The sequence below is a fragment of the Lemur catta genome, chromosome 4 (genome assembly GCF_020740605.2).
Source record: "Lemur catta isolate mLemCat1 chromosome 4, mLemCat1.pri, whole genome shotgun sequence".
Taxonomy (NCBI): Eukaryota; Metazoa; Chordata; class Mammalia; order Primates; family Lemuridae; genus Lemur; species Lemur catta.
Genome location: NC_059131.1, coordinates 92,439,041 through 92,459,634, shown reverse-complemented (window position 1 = coordinate 92,459,634; position 20,594 = coordinate 92,439,041). Strand labels below are relative to the sequence as shown.

The following is a 20,594-nucleotide window of genomic DNA, read 5'->3' as shown; positions in this document are numbered from 1 at the left end:
AGGCTGAGTGAGCACAAAAATGCTACAATATCCTTTCTTAGTCTGATCAGGTAGCTATAACAGCACATTACATACTGGGTGCTTTATAAACACCAGAAATTTATTTCTGATAATTCTGGAGGCTGGGAAGTCCAAGATCAAGGTGACAGCAGATTTGATGTCTTGTGAGGAACTGCATCCTAATTCACAGATGACTGTGTAACACCACAGGGTAGCATCCTGCTGTGTCTTTGTATGGCAGAAGGGACAAGGGGGTTCTCTCATGTCTCTTCTTACAAGGGCACTAATCCCATTCATGAGAGCTTTACCCTCATGACCTGGTCACCTCCAAAGTCCCCACCTCCTGAAAATATCACCTAAGGGGCTAGGATAGCAACATGAATTTGGGTGGGACACAACGTTCAGTCTGTAGCACATTCTGTTTGCCCCACCTCTGAATTCAGAGTGGTGCTTAAGCCCTCTGAGAGGCAAAGCAATGGATCACCTCCCCACAAAATGTACACATACACAAATATTCTGTGTAATTTTATTTGTGGATGCCCTTAAGCCCATCCATGAACCCCATGTTAAGACATCAAAGTGTGGAAACTTCTCTAAATGGTTTTACACTGATTTCTATCACTTTAGTCATGGAATTAAGTTCACTTTTTATTAGTATTTTAAGTTTGTCAAAATTCTGAGGTCATGTGAGTCTTTGCATTGGGCATTTTCTTTTTTAACTCCAGAATAAATAAATCCAATATATGGAATGCACTAATATTCATTTCTCAGTGCAGAAATTAAATGAAAAAGCAGGTTTGCTTTACAAGATGAATATATTTCTGGGTGAAAATGAACGTTCATATAATAAATCAGATTTTAATTGTGTTGGCGATTGCTTTCAACCAAAATGACTCCTCTAGCTAAACATTCAGCAAAGCAAGATCTGCCTTTTAATTTTTTCTTTGGTGTCAATCCATATTTTTCAGGTCTCTTAAAAACACTACACTCATATTCTATTACACATGTGTTGGTCTTCAAATATTCTTGGAATTTCTTTTGACTGTGGATACTCCATAGACAAAAGCTCCCTGACAGGTTAATTGACACATGACCCCTCCACATTTGTGCATGGAGGCATGTTGCTTAGAGAGTGCCTTATAAATGGCCTTGAGGCAGGAATTAAGCCAAGCTGGATTGGCTCTTTGTAAACACAGTATTGCCAGAAAATAAAAAATCTAGCATTCAAGCACATTAAGCTCTGTAGGAATAAAAACATTTACTAGATACTCCTTCTTCTCCTACCTGTCCACATTTGCCACAGGTCCCTCCTTCCCTGTTATAATATGGAAAATATCAGGTTTTTAATAATTTATTTAAAAAATTAAGTACTGAATGGTATATCTCTAAGAGATCAAAAAGACCAAAGCCAAATACAAAGCCAAAAAACCATCAATCTCTTTTGCCTTGTAATTCCATCTGGGGACATGTAAGAATCTGCATATTTTCTTTCTCATTTGCAGAACTACTGCCCAACAAGAAAGCCTGCCAGGTATAAAGCTACACATGGTCCCACTGATCACGTATAAAAGGATTGATTCATGTGCTAAATCAGGGGATAAAAATGATGCCTGCCTGCCTGGAAGGGAACAAAAAGGAAATCTTGACAATTTCATTGTTAACTGCCAGGAGTTCCGCAGCAGGTGCGAAACTGCCCGAGTGACACTGGTGGATATCTGTGCGTTTTCATTGCAGGAACATTCAAGTAGAGAATTACCTAGTTAGGGCTGAGGAACTAGCCTGCTGGAATTCTTCTCACTGTGCCACCACTGGGAAAAATTGCAAAACCACCCTGGAACCTGCACACCTCTACTCTTTCGATCTCCTCGAGAACGGAAAGAGACCATTATCCTACTTCTTGTCACCATGATTTATGAGGTCCCCAAATCTTGGCAGGGAAAAAACACTTCCATGAGTTCACTTTCCTTCTTTAACCGGTGTTGGAGGAAAAGTACACTCAGACTGACAGGAACTCTGGGTAGGTACAAAGCACAGTAGGATAAAAATCATACCCATCACAAAGTCAGAGTTTGTTTTGGAGTACGAGGCCAGTGGAAAGGATCTCCTTGTCTGCAGGCTGGAGGTAAAAATGCAAGAAGAAAAATAATCGAGCCTTGCTAATATGTTACAGCTTTGGTCAGCCTGTTCTAATTATAAGAACCCTATACTAGCATTGTGCTATATTTGTACACACACACTCACACACACACATGCACAGATATACACTGAAAAGGTTCAGGGCACAACCTCAACGATGACTTCCCTCACTTCTGACACCAACTGCAAGTTCCAGGGCTTCCCAAAAACACCCTCAGTTTTGGCAATTTGTTAGAAGGTCTCACAGGACTCACTGAAAGCTGTTATACTCACAGTTATAATTTATTACAGGAAACAACAGAGATTAGCATCAACTGAAGAAAGAGATACATAGGGCAGGATCTGAGGGATTCCAAACATGAAATTTCCATTATCCTCTCCTGTAGGAATCAGGACACATTGCCCTCTTGATACCAACGTCAACAATACATACAGATTATTGCCAACCAGGGAAGCATGCCTGAGCTTCAGTGTCCAGAGTTTTTATTGGGGGCTTTATTACAAAGGCGTGGTTGGTTTACTGAAAGCTCATATGGCTGAACTCAGTTTCCTGGTCAACTAAAATCAGGTGACCCAAAACCCCCACCCAAAATCACATTGTTGGTCTTTCTGGCATGAACAGCCCCCACCCTAAACAAAAACATTTTTATCAAGTATGACATATATTACCTCCTAGAAGCTGATAGCAAGTACCAAACACATGTGTGTAGTAAATAAAAATTAAATTCTTTACTACATACATGTGTATATACACACACAATCATACACTTATTTTAGAAACTCTTTGTTTTATGGTACTGGGTAGAACCTTCTCAAGTTACTGGTTTAAGAAACATCATAATTATACCAATGTTTGTCACATTACAAGAGTCTAGAAATAGCTCAGCATTGATAGGATTTGTTTTCCCACAATTTATAAACAGAGAGAGAGATAGCCTTTGTTTTCAGGATGACCTAGTACTTATATAACAGATCCATGGATATGGCAAAACTATTATACTATCAAACAAACCACTAATCCACAGACCCAAGAAGTTTCTGGACAGTGAAAAAGGCAGGAGCCTCACAGAGAGAAAATGAGAGCAATAAAGCCCCAGGAATGAGTGCAAAGGAAAAACATAGCCCTCTAGAGTTCAAGTAATGGCAAGCTACATCATCCAAGTAAATTTCTCCTAATGAAAACAAGTAAGAAATGCTAAATACAATTTTTACATAAATCTTCAAAACAATGGAAAACTGACAATTTAGTATTGAATTTCAAGGTGGAAATTGAGGTTGGTAGACATCCCACCTACCTTTGCCTGCTGTATTTTCCAATGTTAGGATAAACCTTTTCCTGTCTTCTGGAAGGAGGGTAGATGTCAAAACCCAGAGTAACAAATCTAATATGAAACCCTCATTGAAAAAACTAAGAACCCAAAAGACTACACCTTCGGGTTAATGGTGAGAGTGCGCTAAAAACAAACTGATCATTGGAACATCTTGAGTCGCCCAGCAGTTTAGCAAATGTCAAGTCTGGATCTCGGATTGAGGTGACGCCATCCTGGTAGTACCCCAGGTGCCTGGCAGATATACATTCAAATTCTTTTTCAAGGGAGTTACCTATATTCTAAACCTCCACTTTTAAGTATAATCATTAGCATATAATCAAATATAACCAGACATAGAAAAATGATGACATAAAAAACAGAAATCACCAGAATCCACAGATAATAGAAACAAACTCATAAAGCATTCAGTTATTAGAATTGTCATACAGACTATATAATACCATAGTCACTATGCTTTAAAGCAAAGTGAGAAACTTGAAATATCTTCAAAGTTTGGGAACTTATAAAAATGAATGCAGCATATTTGGAAAAGAAACCTCTACGGTCTTGGGTTTTAATCCTGCATGCATCAGTTACTATCTGGAAGGAGCCTCTCAATTCTCATGAGTACAATGGAGGCACTAGTATTTAATTCTGGCAATGTTGTAAAGATTAAATGGAATAACATGAACCCCAACCCAACACCCAGCCCGTGGGTTTCTGTTGCTTTTCTTTCTGGCCACTTCTTAGGAGAATGCAGAATCCAAGGTGAAAATATTCTTAGAAGAAGAGAGAGGAAGGCACAAGGAATGCTCATGGACAGAGGAAAGGCCATGTGAAGACAAGAGAGAAGGTGGCCACCTGCAAATCAAAGAGAGAGGCCACTGGGGAAGCCAAAAACAGCCACCACCTTGATCTTGGGCTTCCAGCTTTCAGAAATGTGAGAAAATAAATTTGTGTTGTTTAAGACACTCGGTCTATGGTATTTTGTTATGGCAGCTTTAGCAAACTAATACAGACAGGTCGGGACCTGAGAATGATCTTGATTCCTAATCAAGTTTGAGACCCATAAGCCTAGGATAATCTCTGACAGCCAACTGTGATTTTTTTAATATAGCTTCCAACCCCAGAGAAATCTCTCTTGAGGCTTATAAATGTTGGAGAATTTCCATCAGCCCCTCTCCCTAACAGTCAGAGCCAGAGGAGCTCTGTGCTGAGAGACGCAGCCATGCCTGGCTGGGTTACACCTCCTTTCAGAAACGGATGACCACTGAGAGAAGACCAGAGATGCTGTGGACTCAGGAGTGCCAAATGCCTCTTCGTCCCACTGCTTGGTTGAAATCTAACATCATCCCCAGTGGATCAGGAGGAATTCTCTCAATTTGTCATGCATAGTGGGTTAAATGCTGTCCCCTGCCAAAGGATATGTCCATCCAAATTGTGAGTGTGACCTCATTTGGAAAAGGGGTCCTTGTAATTGTAATTCCACTAAGGTTCCCGAGATAAGATCATCCTGGATAATGGTGAGCCCTAAATCCAAAGACAAGTGTCCTTAGAAGAGAAGAAAAAGGGAGAAGACACACAGGCACGAAGGCCATGTGAAAACAGAGGCAGAGATTGGAGTGAGATGTCTACAAGCCAAGGGACACCAAGATTGCCGGCAGAGAGGCGTGGAATAAATTCTCCCTCACAGCCTCCAGAAGAAACCAACCCTGCTGACACCTTAATTTCGGACTTCTGGCCTCCACAACTGTGGGAGAATAAATTTCTGTTGTTTTAAGCCACAAGGTTTGTGGTAGTTTCTTACAGCAGCCCCAGGAAACTGATGTACCGTGCTCTTTTAGAGTGGTTGCCAACTGGGCTCTGAGTCCCAAACCACCCACCTGATCTTGCTGGGGGCTTATGGGAATATCTCTCAAGGCCTGTCAAAGCTGGAGAGAGAAAGCCTTCTGGGGACCCAGTCTGAAGCCAATTTTCTGGCAATTAGACCCTACACTAACTTTGAAAATGTGTTCCTCTGAGTTTGGTAGAACTGCACAAGAGCATTACAATTGGAGGACTCCTTTAGCTAGATAACAGTTTTTGCAAGAAAAGTGGCATGCCAGAAAAATAAAATAAAATAAAACAAAATCAGGATGATCTAAACATAGAAAATGCACAATAAGCCCCCCTAACTCCAGCTGAATATCAGTGGCTGGACAACATCTGTGAAAATGCCCAAATAATCCCAATGCAGGAGGCCCCACCTGCAGATGGGAACTGTTGGTAGCAAAAACTATGACTCTCTGAAAAGAGAGCCTTTGAAAACCAAAAGCTAATTGTTAAATATTTTATAGGAAAATGCCAATTAACCAGAAATGAACTGCACAGATTTCTTAATTGTCTGTGTTATTCCTACTACTTACATTAGACTTTGGGGGAGAAAAGCTGCAAATAGCAAGCAGTTGAAAGGGATCACATAAAAATGCCTAAATTGTAAAGGTGATCTGAGGACAGGTACGCATTCAGTGTCATCTTCTATAAGTTCTCCATCAATATTACTTTTATAGTTTCTTCCTCTCTAGTAGAGACGCTCCTTTTATGGGAACCAAAGTTCTTCTCAGCAAGAGAAGCTCTCTTCCACCAGAATAGCTGCCTTCCTTCCCCCTTTCCCTCACTTTCTCTCTGGCTTTCTTCCTTTCTTTCTTTTTCTCTGGGACTTATTTTCCCCTTCTGTAAAAGGGGAGTAATAGTATCTTCTTCACAGGGTTGTTTTGAGTATTAAACCAATTAATACATACAAAGTTCTATGAATAATGCCTAGTATAAACACTGGATATATACTACTCTGTTGTTGCTATTGTTGCATTTATTTTTCTCAGTGTCTGGGAGGGTAATGAATGAAATCTGTTTTATCTCTTCCTCCCATCTGGCTTCAAGCAGCTTTCAGAGGGTATAGAGTCAGCACAAAATGCTCGGTGCTGAGAACCAGCGAAATCAGAGCATCGAGGGAAAGCTGGGCATCTGGGACAGGGTTTGTGCTCCAGGGTCAGTGGTGGGTCATAAAAATAATCAGTAAAAGCAAGGAGCTTAGGGGATGCTGCCAGGAACACTGGGTGCTGCTGAAGTTCCCCCGTGGTGGTGTGCTGGGAGGCGGGAATGGCTTCACTCAAGGTTTCTGGGATCCCACATCAACACCCATCCTGCATCATTCAAATAAATACAAGCCATGCTAGGAATTGGGAATACAATGATGAACCCAATAAGCATCTCCTTTTTAATAGAAATTACAGCCTATGTAGAAGGCATATCTTAATTAAATTATTGTCCTACAAGTATTTAATTATAGTCTATGAAAAGAAAGAAATGGGAAGGGTGAGAAAGAACAACATATTAGCTGACATTTATGGTGCATTTGGATACCACTTTAAGTATTTCATGTACACATTTATCCATTTAGTCTTTACAATCCACCTATGAGTTAGATAGTTACTACTATCATCCTCATTTTACAGGTAAGGGAATAGATGCGCAGAGAGGTTAGGTAACCTTTGCAAAATTCATACATCACTAAGTAAGTAGATGAGTTGAGATAGGAACCCGAGGCAAGGTGACAACAGACAGTGCAGGCTGAGCTACTATGTGATATTGAGTCCGATAGCACATTATCGTGGTAGATCTGTCCTATGCAAGGGTCGGAGACCAGAGCTAAAGGAGCAGTTTCCTGTAATGAACTAGAGCTGAAAACCCAAAGATGAGTTGGAGTTCCCTAATGTCATCAGCCAGGGTTCTTTCCTAGTTGTAAGTAACAGAAGCTGACCTTGGCTGATGAAGCAGAAAAGGGGTTAAACTGGAGAAATAGACTCAGAAGAAGCTTTCCGGAACAATGCTCAGAAGCACAACACAGAACCAGCTGGTTGGAGAAACTCCCTCAACTGCTAATGACCCAATGAGCAGGTGGTCCTGCACTTGTGATTGCCAAAATCCAACTCTCTTGCAAACTCAGCAGCCACCAGCATCTTGGCTATTTCTGGACCAGAAACTAGACCTTATAACCACAGTCATTCTCAAAAGCTGGATGTCTCTTCTGAAATCCTCACCAGCACAGTAAGTTTTGCCTTCGTCAAGCTGTTCACTTTCAAATTAAATTTACACATGGATGGGTCTAATTGGTGAATCACATGTCTGTGTCCTTGCTCTACAGAAACCTAGGCACTCTCATCCACCACCTTGGCTAGACAAACTCATAAGGCTGGACATCCCTCAAATGTAACAAGTGCGTTCAGCAAGCACTGGGCAGCCTGAAAACGTGACAGATGTCCACTGCACTAGATGAAGAAGGACCAGAGCAATCCAAGCAAAAAGAACAGGATAAGTGAAAGCTCAGATAATGGGAAGAGTTCACAGCACGTGTAAGAAACAGAAAGAAGATATTAGTAGTTCAGCAGGATCATAAAGAATTATGGGGAGAAAGTCACAAGGTAGCACCTAAGAAGACATGCAGGTCCTTACAAAGATTTTACGAATTTTGATCTTGACTGCAACAGCAATAAAAAAAAATCACAGAAGGATTTTAAGCAGGGGAGTATCGTTAGCAAATTTACGTTTTTAAGAGATTACTGTGACTTTTGTGGAGAATAGATTTGAGTGTGGCAAGAACGGAATCAGAGAGAGCATTTAGGAGAGACTGCAGTAAATCACAAGGGAGATGATGGCAGCTTGGTCTAGGGTGGCCTCAGTGAAGATGGAGAGAACCAGATGGATTAAACAGATTAATGAAAGCCAACAAGATTTAAGAATTCACTGGCTATCAGTACAGGAAATAAAAAAAAGCAAAGTTAGCACAATTTAATGAATTACATTGTCAATCTCTGAGTTAGGGAATGCCAGACGTAGATAAGTTTTGGAGGAGTGGCAGGGAAGTTGATGAATCAAGCTTTGGTTATGATGACCTTAAGTTCAAGCCGGGGTGGGGAACCTGTGGCTTTATGGATCCTTGAGTGCAGTTTTTTGACTGATTCCACGTTTTACAGAACAAATCCTTTTTATTAAAAGATTTAATAAAGATTTAAAAGATTTATTTAAAAGATTTAAAAAATTTTATTGAAAGGATTTGTTCTGTGAAGTTTGGATTCAGTCAAATCCAGTCATAATAGAGCTCCAGCAGAAAACATCATCATCATATGATTTTTTTTTTCATTTATGGGTCAGTTTTAATTGATTTTTTTCTCTTCATTATGGATTGTATGTTTCTTCTTATATGCATGGCTGGCAATGTTTTTTTTTTATTTCAGAGTATGATCTTATCCCTAGGCCTGAGCTATACAATTTGAAATAGCTAGCACTTTAGTCCATAAGAATATTAATCTATTTATATATAGAAATAGCTCATTTCTACCAACTACAGCCAACTAAGAATTGCCCTCAAAGACAGTAGTAGATGAAACCCTAGACAGAAATATCAGAGTAACATGTTTCTACACTCAGGCAAAAGTCTAAGTTCTGGGTTCTATGGCTCTAGAAATGGAAAACTAGGTATCATGAGTGAATAAAAAATGACAGCAATGAATGTGGGGGTAAAAGAAAAATGTGTAGTTTTACTGTAAAACTGATTTTAGGCTTTCAAATTATAATTTGTCAGACTGTATCCTGAATATATGGACTAATCTTAACACTTCCTTCTTAGGTTCTTTCATTCCTCTCTTACCACCACAAATATTTTATTAAATATGGCTGTGGTTCGAATGTGTCCTCCAAAAAGCATGTGTTGGAAACTTAATCCTCAATGCAACCATGTTGGGAGGGCTCCACCCTCATGAATGGATTAATGCTGGTTATAAAAGGGCTTGAGAGAATTCTCTCTTGTTCTGTCTCGCTCTCTCTCTCTCTCCCCCCAACCATCTTGATGCCTTCCATCATGTTATGACACAGCAAGAAAGCCATGGCCAGATGCAGGCCCTGGATCTTGGACTTCCCATCCACCAGAACTTTAAGAAATAAATCTCTATTCTTTATACATTACCCAGCCTCAGGTATTCTGTTATAGCAGCAGAAAATGTGCTAAGATAAGCATCTAGTATTATATACAAGTTATTGTTTCAGGCAGAGTGATTCTTATACAAGAAAAAAAAATCTGACATTGACCTTGCCCTTAAGGTTCAAGTAGGCAAGTAGAAGTGCAAAGACAACACATAGGTTCCCCTGCTATGTGCATTCACTCAATAGCCTTAACTTCCTTTTTGTAACATGTGTAAGACATGTAATTCATCGATTATTGGTTCAATGTCTGTCTTCTACTCCAGACTCTGAGCTCCAACAGGGTAAGAAGCATGTGGATCTTGCATTTCCAAGTCTTACCAGTGGCTGGTAAAGGACAGGTGCTTCATAAATATTGCTTAAATGAATGAATGGCTACTGATAGATATAATAAAATATTGAATATATTATCAGCAACGTAAGAATAAAGAAAATATAGCTCATAAGAAGGCAAGATTTTTTTTGGCCCAAGCTGCCAGAATTCAACTCCAAGCTCAACTTTTCCAAATAAAGAGAAAGAGATATGAGACATAATCTTCTTCCAATCTGATCAATTCATTGCCCATTTTGTATGCTAGGAATTGGAATATTTTCTTGTGATCACTTAACTCCAAGACCAAGTCTCTTGTCTAGTATTTCTATACATATACAATAAATGCTGAATAAATTATATTAAATGCCCCTTAAAAAGCCATTCTCAGAGGAGTCAATGGCACTTTCTCTTCATGACAAAGGGACGGCAAGCGTTAGCATTATTCTCACCACAACACCACAAAAGCACTCCAAGTGCTTAGGTACAGCCTACACTGTAATTGCCTGGAGTTGAGAGAGATAGGAAAGTGAGGAACAAAGAGTTGAGAAGAAAGAACAATGACACCTCTTTAAAATGCTACCCTGTAAGTTTTCATATTGCTGGCACCAAGTTCAAGCCCAGGTGGGCACACCTCACCCAGACTGCCCATCCTGACCTAATGTGCAAGTCTCGCTAGTCTACTTTTTAAGGACAAGGAAGGACACTGCTTGGTGATATGGCCACAAGCTGTTCGGGGAAGAGACTTTGCTCAGCACATTTCAGCTACTGAGCAAGGCTGGGCTCATTTCAGAGAGCCACATAAAATAAATAATCATGCAAAAGCAGATTCATTCTGATAGGGCTCTGACAGCTGCTCCGAGAGGTGGGTCCTTGCAAGCCCATCTTTCAACAATGAACTGACCCAAAGATCCAGGAAAGCTCCAGACAGGACCATATGGCCTGGAATAAAAGCATATTTCAAACTCTGTTTATTATGCATATCTTTCAAAGGTTCACTACTCTGTGATGAAACATTGCACCTGCAAGGCTTTAATAAGCTTCCCAAGCAAGTACAATTACAAAATCGCAGGCACCTGAAGAATTTGTCTTTTCTTATAACTTAGCCATGCACTGCCCACCAATGACTGGTCTCATTATTTTTAATTATATGGGTTTGCAGTATTTTGTAAGCCACGATCAATACTTATTCAGAAAATAAAACTCCTTATAGACCTCAGAGTGGGGGCCATGAAATATCTCTCCTCCTAAACTTTGGGGACTCCATTGTTGCATGCAAACCCTCCAGTCTTCCTGAAAAGAACAGAATTAATGCAACCATGCAACTCTGCAAAGACAGAAGAGCATTTGACATAAATTTAGGCTGGACATCAGTCATTGGCAACGTCAGAGCAGAGAGGGTATGAACAGCTTTCCTTCGCAGGTAAGCCCTGGGACTCCACATCTGGTCAAAATACTTGGAAAACACAGCTTGTTCATTATTCACTCAACAAATGTCCATTGAGAAATTACTATGTGCCAGACTCCAGGCTTTTAAGTGTGGAGATTTAGAGATAAATAGCACACAGTTTCTGCCCTCCAAAGTCAATGGTCTCATGGGAAAGAAAGATCCAAAATGAACTGGTCTGGGAACCCAGAGGGACGTGAGCTATACAAGATATTGGAGGAACAAAGGAGAGGACGACTTAACCCTCCTGGGAAGTTCAGGGTTACCTTTCCAAAGGAAAAGGCATTTGAATAGAAACCTTAAAGGTAAATAAGCTCACCAGCTAGTCATGAAAAGGGAAGATATAAGCCATATTGGGGTTGGGACTATGTTGTGTGTCATTTTCACCAGCCTCTCCCAAGGCTCCAAGCTGTGCGATACACGTTGAGGCCCCAAGTCCTGTTTCCATCTCTGCCTCTAATTAGCTTAAGCATGAACAAGGCACCTGTGTTGGAGATTGTTCATAAGCTCATTATAAGTCCACTGGCACTAGAATCTTGTACGGTTCTTCTCAAACCTTGAGTCTACATAAAATTTGGAACACTTCTATTTATCTACCCCAAAACAATGCACAGCGGTACCCCTTAGGATTTTATGAATGGATTTCACATAAGATGGTTAGCCTAATAATCATTATGCAGAATGACAGAGTGGCTGGGCTTTGCCTGCTAAGACTCTTGTCTTATTCCCCTTGAACCTCTGGTTCAACATCAAAAGAGCCTTTGAATTATATCATAGAAGGATTACATCATACTTGGCCTTCAAAATGAAGAACGTAGAACTAATACCAATAGATGAAAATGAAGATTTTTAACTACAAAATTGTATGGTAGAACTGGAGACACATGAAAAAAGTAACTGTATCTTCCCAGAGCTACTGAGAATGCCATCAGTAATATGAAAGAAGATGAGCTTGTCTAGGGGCTATTATTTGGCAAGTGCTTTGAGGGGATGGGAGGAAGGAAAGAAGACATGGAGGGAGGAGAAAAAGGAAAAGAGAAACAGTTACTTGCAGAATTAACAGTATCTCTAAACTGTTTTTATCTCCCAGCTCTCAACAAATATAAGCCATGGCATTATCTTTCAAGCCTTTTCAGATTCAAGAACAGCAGAGAATTTCCAAAGATGGTGCCTGATACTTTACTTGAACACAGAAAAAAGAACAGCTATTGTTTATTGCTACAAACCATATTGTTCACAGCAACCCTTAAAGACTGTTGCTGTTATGTCCATTATATGGACACAGTAAATGAAGCTCAAAGAAAGTCAATGTGTTCAAAGTGACTAAGAAAAAAGGTGATAGAGAAAGGATTGAAATCCAGCTGTCTGCCCCCAGAGTCCAGGCTCTTTCTAAGACCCCATTGTGCCCTTTTGCTGATTAATCTTCATCAGAGTTCACACTCCTGCTTAAGGGGTAGAGAGTAACCATTATTTTGTCTATTTTACTTACGCTTTGAAAGACTGTTGATCACAGCACAGTAGGTGGCCACAGCAAATGAGGTGACATGGGAAGTCTGGACAGGTGCCTTGCACTGAACGTGTGACTGACAGTGGCATGCCAACCAGTGTCTCTCCTTATGTGACCTCACTGTCTTTCATATATCAGTTATTCTTTTCTGGCTTTGCATATTAAAAAGACAAAAAGTGTTACAAAAATGCATCAGCAGAAAGGGAGAAAGATTCGAGAATGTGCTTGGTAATTGAATACCTTCTATTTTACTGTGAACTGCAGGGCAGAGAAAACCAATAGACAAAAGGAGAAAGGAATGAACAGAATTTTGTTTTGCTCTGGCTCATACCAGGACCCTGTAAGTCTTTGAACTCCATTGTTTTACCTTATATTTGCTTTGTTTGGATTTTAATAAATCCATTCTATTAAGAGCTACTTTCTTGTAGTCATGGAAACCCACAGACCACCTCTTACCAACCTTTCCTTTACCAACTCCAGTAGAAACTTTCTTGAATCAAAGATGGGGCGAATCTACTCCCATTTTGGAGCTAAAAAGATGTGCTAAATGTGATGTAGAAACTCACATTTACTGGATGATTACAGGATTCTAAGCACTGTTTTAAAAGTTGTATATGCATATTTTATTTGCTCTTTCCAACAATCCTATAAGGTAGATACTATTATTATTCCAATTTTACAAAATGAGAAAACTGAGGCCTCCAAATGAGGCCATTCATTTGGTAATAAATCTTAAGTATGGTCTCCTCTTATAAAGAGGAGTGGATTACCAATTCGGAGATAGTTCTCGAAGGACAACTACATCATCTTATTTTCATTAAGGATAATATTTATTCTTGCATCCAATCAACATTTACTGTTTTTGTTCCAGGCTACTGGGAATACAGAAGTTAAGTAGGATGAGATTCTAATCTTCAAGTTCTCCTCCATAAAGAAACAGATACATAAAGAAGCAGCTATGACATGTGATCAGAGCAAATGCTAGATACCACAGGAGTAAAGAGGAGGGATTTTTAACTCAGTGAGGGTTTGGGGAGGGGATGTCAGAGAGCGCTTCTTTAGAGCAGGTGCTAGATGTAAGATGCTAGTGTACTCTAGAAGGGTAGGTAGAAGAGACTAAGGAGGAAAAGGCCAGGAAGAACAAGACAGATACAAGGACACTATATTAGCCAGGGTTCCCCAGAGAGATAGAACCAATAGAAGATATATACAAAAGAGACAGCAAGTGAGAGATTGATTAAAGGAATTGGCTCATGTGATTATAGAGGCTGAGAAATCCCATGATCTGTGGTTGGCAAGCTGGACACTCAGTGGAGCCAGTGGTATCATTCCAGTCCAAATCCAAAGGCAGGAGAAGATGAATGTTCCCAATCAAAGACAGGCAGAGAGAGCAAATTTTCCTTTACTCAGCCATTTTGTTCTGTTCATGCCTTCAACAGACAGGAAGATGCCCACCACTATTGGAGAGGCCATCTGCTTTACTCAGGCCATCATCAAAGGTGAATCTCATTCAGAAACACCCTCAGAGACGCACCCAGAATAATATTTAGCCACATGTCTGGACACCCCATGGCTTAGTCAAGTTGACACATAAAATTAACCATCACAGATACATTCTGGAAAGCAAGTCTAATTTGGTGTGACACAAGGCGTTGATAAAGGCAAAAGGATGAGAGTGACCCTGGGGAAGTGTGTAAAAGCCATGTCATGGAAGTCCTTGCTTGCATGCTAAGAAATTGGAATTTTATGCTGAAGGCAGTCAGAAACCACTAGGGAATTTCAGGGAGGGAATGAGAACATTGAATTTGTACTTTAGAACAATCACCCTGCTAGCAGACTGGAGGCTAGAGGCAGGAGGCCAACTAGGAGGCTGCTAAAGCCTTATATTAAGCAAGTTGCAATGAGATAGGAGGAAGGGGCCAGATGCTAGAGACATCAACAAATCTTAAGGGCCAACTCATTGGAAAGGAGAGCTTAAGACAAGTCCCAGTTTTACAGCTGCGTCAATGGGTTAATGTGAACGTGAATTCAATAGAAGGACCAGGTTTGGGAAGTTAATGATGACAATGAACATGAGGCTTTATGGCTTACAGACGAAAGTGGCAGATCTTAATTATTTTGTTATTCCTTTAAACAACCCTATGAGGTTGGTGTTTTCCTCATCTGGAACAAGCACACAGCCAAGAGAGTGAGTGATTTGCCCAAGCCCCCAGAAATAGAGGGAAGAACCGGAACTTGAACTCTTTCCAAATCCCATTGCTTTTGACTATGAATCTGATACAAATAATAATAGCCACAAAATAATAATGTTGATGGCTAACATTTGTTCAATGCTGACTGTGGCCCGGCCACTCTTCTAAATACATTATTTATATCAACTCATTTAATAGCCACAACAATCCTAGGAGGTAGGTGTTATTGTTAACCCCATTTTATAGCTGGAACAAATGGGGCACAGAGAAGTGCCGGCAGTAAGCTGTGTCCATTGGGGCAAATAATCTGCATCTTGCAGGTTCCCCTGTGGGGAGGAGCTAGGATCGTGACAAGCAGAACAAGAGAGTAGAAAGTCTCAGTAACTTGACCCATCTCCCGGGAGGCCACGCTTTTCTCAGAGCCTGTGGATTGAGGAAAAAAACCCAGATCCCGACCCTCATCCCTTTAACCCATTTGTAAAAGGTGAAAATTATCATCCTCACCCCACCCTCAACTTAAATGCTTACATCCAACCACACCCAGGACCTCCTTGCTGGTCTCCTAGTATTGCTTTCTGAAAGCTAGAGCCAAGCTCTGCTCATCCAGTTTAGTTTTAAATAGGGAATCATTTTCCAGTAGCATTAATGTGCTGGGCTATGTGAACCTAGAGTGGAATAAACAACCACAGGCTTGACTGCCCAATATGTCAGGCTGTGGAAACAGCTCTCCAGAGGACACTACTCACCCCAAGCCTATTAGCCAATTACTCAGAGCCCGTTTAGCAAATGAGCTCTCTCGGTGTACTAATTGGAGCCCTGTAAAAGTAAACTTGCAGAGAGAAGCTAGCTGGCTGTGGCCAGATTTCCCTTTCTGGCACACTCTGAAGGATTAGGCATATAGGACAGGCTGGATGGTGCAGTGGTGCAGACCACAAATTCTAAATCTGAGCTGCCCAGGTTCAAATCCCAGCTCTGCTACTTATCAGCTGTGTTGCCTTCAGAAAGTCATTCTGGCCTCTGTTTCCTCATCTATGTAATGGGGATAATTTTATGGGATTTGGGGATCTCAAATGAGGTAACAGACTTGTCTCCCACATATAGGAACCATCCAGTAAATGTTAGCTGGTATTATTTACTGACCTTGCTTATTGATGTGCAACAGCTGACCTTAATCCAAGGAATGGGATATAAAAAAGTGGGGGAAGAGAGAATAAATGTACTCAAGTTTGATTACTTATTTTTAAATAATTCATCTGTGGTGTGTGCTATACTCCTCAATTGGCAATCAAGTTATACTTTATTATTACTTTGTATTACTATGTAGCTAAGCAACATTTAACATATTTAAACATTAGGTAAGTATTAGATATAATTATCTCTTCAATTTAATTTCATTTTCTTTCAAGACAAGTTCCATGTATACCTTCATGACCTCGCCCCTGGTAACACCCAAACATTCCATAAATATTTGGTTTTTGATTGATATTCTTGAGTAAATTTCTGTCACTCCTGATAAAATCAATTGGACTGAATATTGGTGAGTTAGCTTTACTAGCCATGAATACCTAACTCTTCAAGATTGAACAATTCCAACCATTTTAAGTTCTAGTTGTATTTTGGTGTAAAATTAGACATGTGTACAGCTATACCCTGTCTTAGTCTCTTTGTTCTGCTATTAAAAAATATCAGAGACTGGGTAATTTACAAAGAATAGAAATTTATTTCTTATAGTTCTGGATCGAGGTGCCAGCATTTGGTGTCTAGTGAGGGCCTTCTTTCTGTGTCCTCACATGGTAGAAGACTCAAAGGGCAAATAAAAGATCTAGTTAGTTCCCTCCAGCCCTTTTATAAGGTTGTTAACCCCATTCATAAGGGTGGACCCTCATGAATTAATCACCTCCTAATGGCCTCACTTCTTAATACAATCACATTGGGTCTTAGGTTCTAACAAATACATTTGGGAGGGACACCTACATTCAAATCATAACAGGCTCAGAAAAAAATAGCAGTAAAATAAGCCAAGCCAAGAGCCTAAACTACTCCTGAGCCACTGGTGGTTTATTGTTTTATGAGAACATCATAACAAAATTAAAGTATATAATTACTAAAGCCTTCATGGTCTTAACTCCACTGGAGTTGGGCAACAGTTAGCCTAAGAAGTAGAACAGACTCTGAAGAGTAATTGAAATTCTGCCTGAATTAACTGTAATTATCATTGAAGCTGAGCAAACTTGATCAAATAATTTTATTATCTACAAAAATTTAAATCCATTTTAGTACACATAAATACTACACATTTAGTACTATTGAAACAACATCACCCCTGTAACCATTTTATGGATTTGAATACTTGATGATCATTAATTAAAAATTATAGTTGTCAAGTTAAATATTGAAAATAATAACTGTATAACGTGGTAAAAGCCAATTATTGCTATTTAATCTCTTTTTAGAAGACTAAAAATAGGTTGACTTGTTTAAAGGAAAAATAAAAAATCATGTCACATCTTTTGTGTAACATATGTAGTAATTGAATGGAAAAGTCAAAACTAGATTCCTTCAGGCCTGTCATTCAAACAGACGTAGGGAGAAAGTGAAGTTACTACTCATTATCAAGTTTCTATGGAAATATTTTTGTACTTTAAAACAGATAAGAAAACCTTGAAATAGCTTCTCTTCTTTAGTTCGGTCATTTTCCTGATTCCACAAGCAGAAGCAAATGCAATATGACTAGCTAATTCCCAGTTGTGCAAAGATTTAAATCCATGTCTGAAAACTGAACAATCAAATTATGTAGTAGCACAGTAGCCAGAAATAAACCCAATACATAAATGCAGTTTATTCAACATTATTAACACAAATAAAATTTACACCTATAGTCCTGTGTATTAGAAATAACTTCTCCCACAGCAACATTTTGCTCTGTCAATCAACTTAAACCACCAGAAAGATATGGAAAGAAATCGATTCTATAACAAACTTTTGAAAAGTATGGTATTTATCATGTTCAAGACAGGTTAATTCTAGTTCTAAATAAACTTTATCCTTCCTTCCTAGTTAGGGCTTTTCTTTTTTCTTTTCTTTTCTTTTTTTTTATTTTTTTATTGCAACGGTATTCACCCCACACATTCTGTCACTCTAGCCATAAAATCCTTTTTCTCTCACCCTACATGAATTGAAATAAAAACAAACAAAAACAAACAAAAACACATACAGACACACACACACACACACACACACACACACACACACACATAATCCTACTAGACCCAAACAAATTTAACTGTGTTGATTTTAGGCAAAAATGGGATTAAAATCCTATTCCAGGAAGGAGAGTGTGAAAATTCTGGTGAGAAATATGTGTAGAAAAAATCCTGCCCTCCTGTTTCCTATCAACAACTTCAGAGACTAATTGCAAAATCATCTCAGCAAATCTCCTTGACTAAAGGGAGAGAAGCCATTTTTAATGGCCTTTGGAGCCCTAAACTCCACACAGCTCTACAGATGAAAACTGATAGCCTCAAGTAGAGCCTTAGTCTGAACAATAAGTGCATCATCTGCACTACTTGAATCATATTCCTAAATTAGCGACCTCTACAGCCACCATTAACTCACATTTGAAAGACATAGTCAAGATCAGTCTTCCAAATCATGTCCCACAATAGCCTCATCTGCAAGTTATGAGCAGGTGAACAATACAGATGAGGCAAAAAGGAATAATGTCTGCACTAAATGCACACAGACTGGAATGGGAGAAAAAGAAATGCAAAGGGTAATATATTTTAGAGCAAAAAGAGACCTTACCAGTTACCTAGTCTGGTCTTGTAGCTTCCATCATGAGAGTGTGGGAGTAAAACTGTGGAATTCAAAAACAGCCCCAGTGGCAAAAAAGAAAGGAATGCATGATGCCAAATGCCCACAGAGCTTCTCAGCATTTGTGCAGCTCCCTGGTAATTCCTTACAAAAATGGAAACAGTCAAAACTATTGTGTCAAAATTAAGAGAGGAGTTGACTTTTCTGCTGGGGATTTGAAATTTGCATTTAGTTAAAACCAGTCAACTGAAACTTGGAAATCAGTTTCTTTGTTTCGTCTCAATTTTACCATATCCATCCTTAATTCACTCATCTGTCATTCACTTATTAAGTCAATAAATGTTTACCAAGAGCTACCAAGTGTAGGCACTGCCCTGGCTGCAGGGGCATAGCAATGAACCAAGCAGGGAAAGTCCCTGGGAGGGAACTGTAATAAACAAGTACAGACATGTGTATATCAGGTGGTGAGAGGTGAGGTAAAGAAAGAGAAATCAGGTTAGGGTTGAGATTGTCAGACGATGCTATTTTATATAGAATGGTCAAGGAAGAAAAGGAGAAAATTCTGAGAATAAATGGGAAGAACATTCCAGGCAGAAGAAACAGCAAGTGCAAAGACTCTCAGCTGAAAGCATTTTTGACATGTACAGGAAGCAACAAGAAGGCCAGGCTAGATTTTAACGAGCAGAGGAAGAATGGTGGAGCAGGTGGGAGAGAGGAAGTGGGGACCAGATCAGTCAAGGGTCTTGTAGACCACAGCAAGGACTTTGGGTCCAATTCTGAGTGTGATGAAAAGCCATTAGGGGACATGGCTGCCATGTGAAGACTGGACCGCCGGAGAGCATGTACAGCAGTCAGATTACTTAGGAGGCTGTTAGAATAGTCCAAACAGAGATGATGGTGAAGTGGACTTAAGTGTAGTAGTAATGGAGATAGTAGGGAATCTGGATGTATTTCAGAGGAATTGATGTGAAAGTCTGATAGAAACTGAAGAGTTAATTATGACTCCAAATTTCTTAGCTTGAGAAACTAAAAGTGTCACTTATTGGGGCTTTGAAGACTGAGACAATTCTTCAAATTCCTTGAGAACATATTAAAATTTTAGATGTCTATTGGAACTCCAAGTGGAGGTACTGGATAGAAGGTTGAATGTATAATACTGGAGTTCAGGGAAGAGTTTTTGGTGGAGTGATACAAGTGAGAATCATCAGCTTATGGAGAGCTATATACATCCATGAGACTGGAGGAGATCACCTTGGGAGTAACCATGGATAAAGAACATTTATGGGGACTGAGTCCTGTATTTCAGTGTTCAGAGGTCAAGAAGATGATGAAAATATTTACAAAGTTGAGAAGAATCTGCCAGTGAAGGAGGGAGAGAACTAAGAGAGAATGAATCATGCCTTGGAGTCCAAAAGAAGAAACTTTATCAAGGAAAAAGGGAGCAACTGTGTCAATTGCTGCCCAAAGGTAAAGTAAGATGAGGCCTCAGGAATTACAATTTTATTGGGCAATTAGAGGTTATTGGTATGTTCTTGCAAGAGCTGCTTTATGGAAGTGGTAGAAGCAAAGGCCATATGGAATCTATTCAAGAGAGAATGGGGCAGGATTATGAATATCTTAATGTTTTGAAGCAACTTCGCACACCACAACAATTAACTTAGAAGTGATAAACTCTTAGGCACACATTGCATTGCTAGTTTCAAAAGGGGTCCAAAAGGACACAGATAGACACACACACAGACACACACACACAAATGAGAACTAAGCAGAGAGAAGTGGTTGCAGGAACTGTAGTGGCCATATGGGAATTCTCAGGGTACGGGCCAGAATGCCCAGAACCTGAGTCCAAAATGCTAACAGGTAA

The 20,594-nt window shown here is 39.7% G+C and overlaps 1 protein-coding gene across 1 annotated transcript in view; it reads right to left on the bottom strand.

Annotated features, from left to right (window-relative positions):
• LOC123636509 (cytosolic beta-glucosidase) overlaps window positions 1-20,594 on the bottom strand; it is a 113,366-nt gene that overhangs the window by 1,261 nt on the left and 91,511 nt on the right. The window lies entirely within an intron of this gene.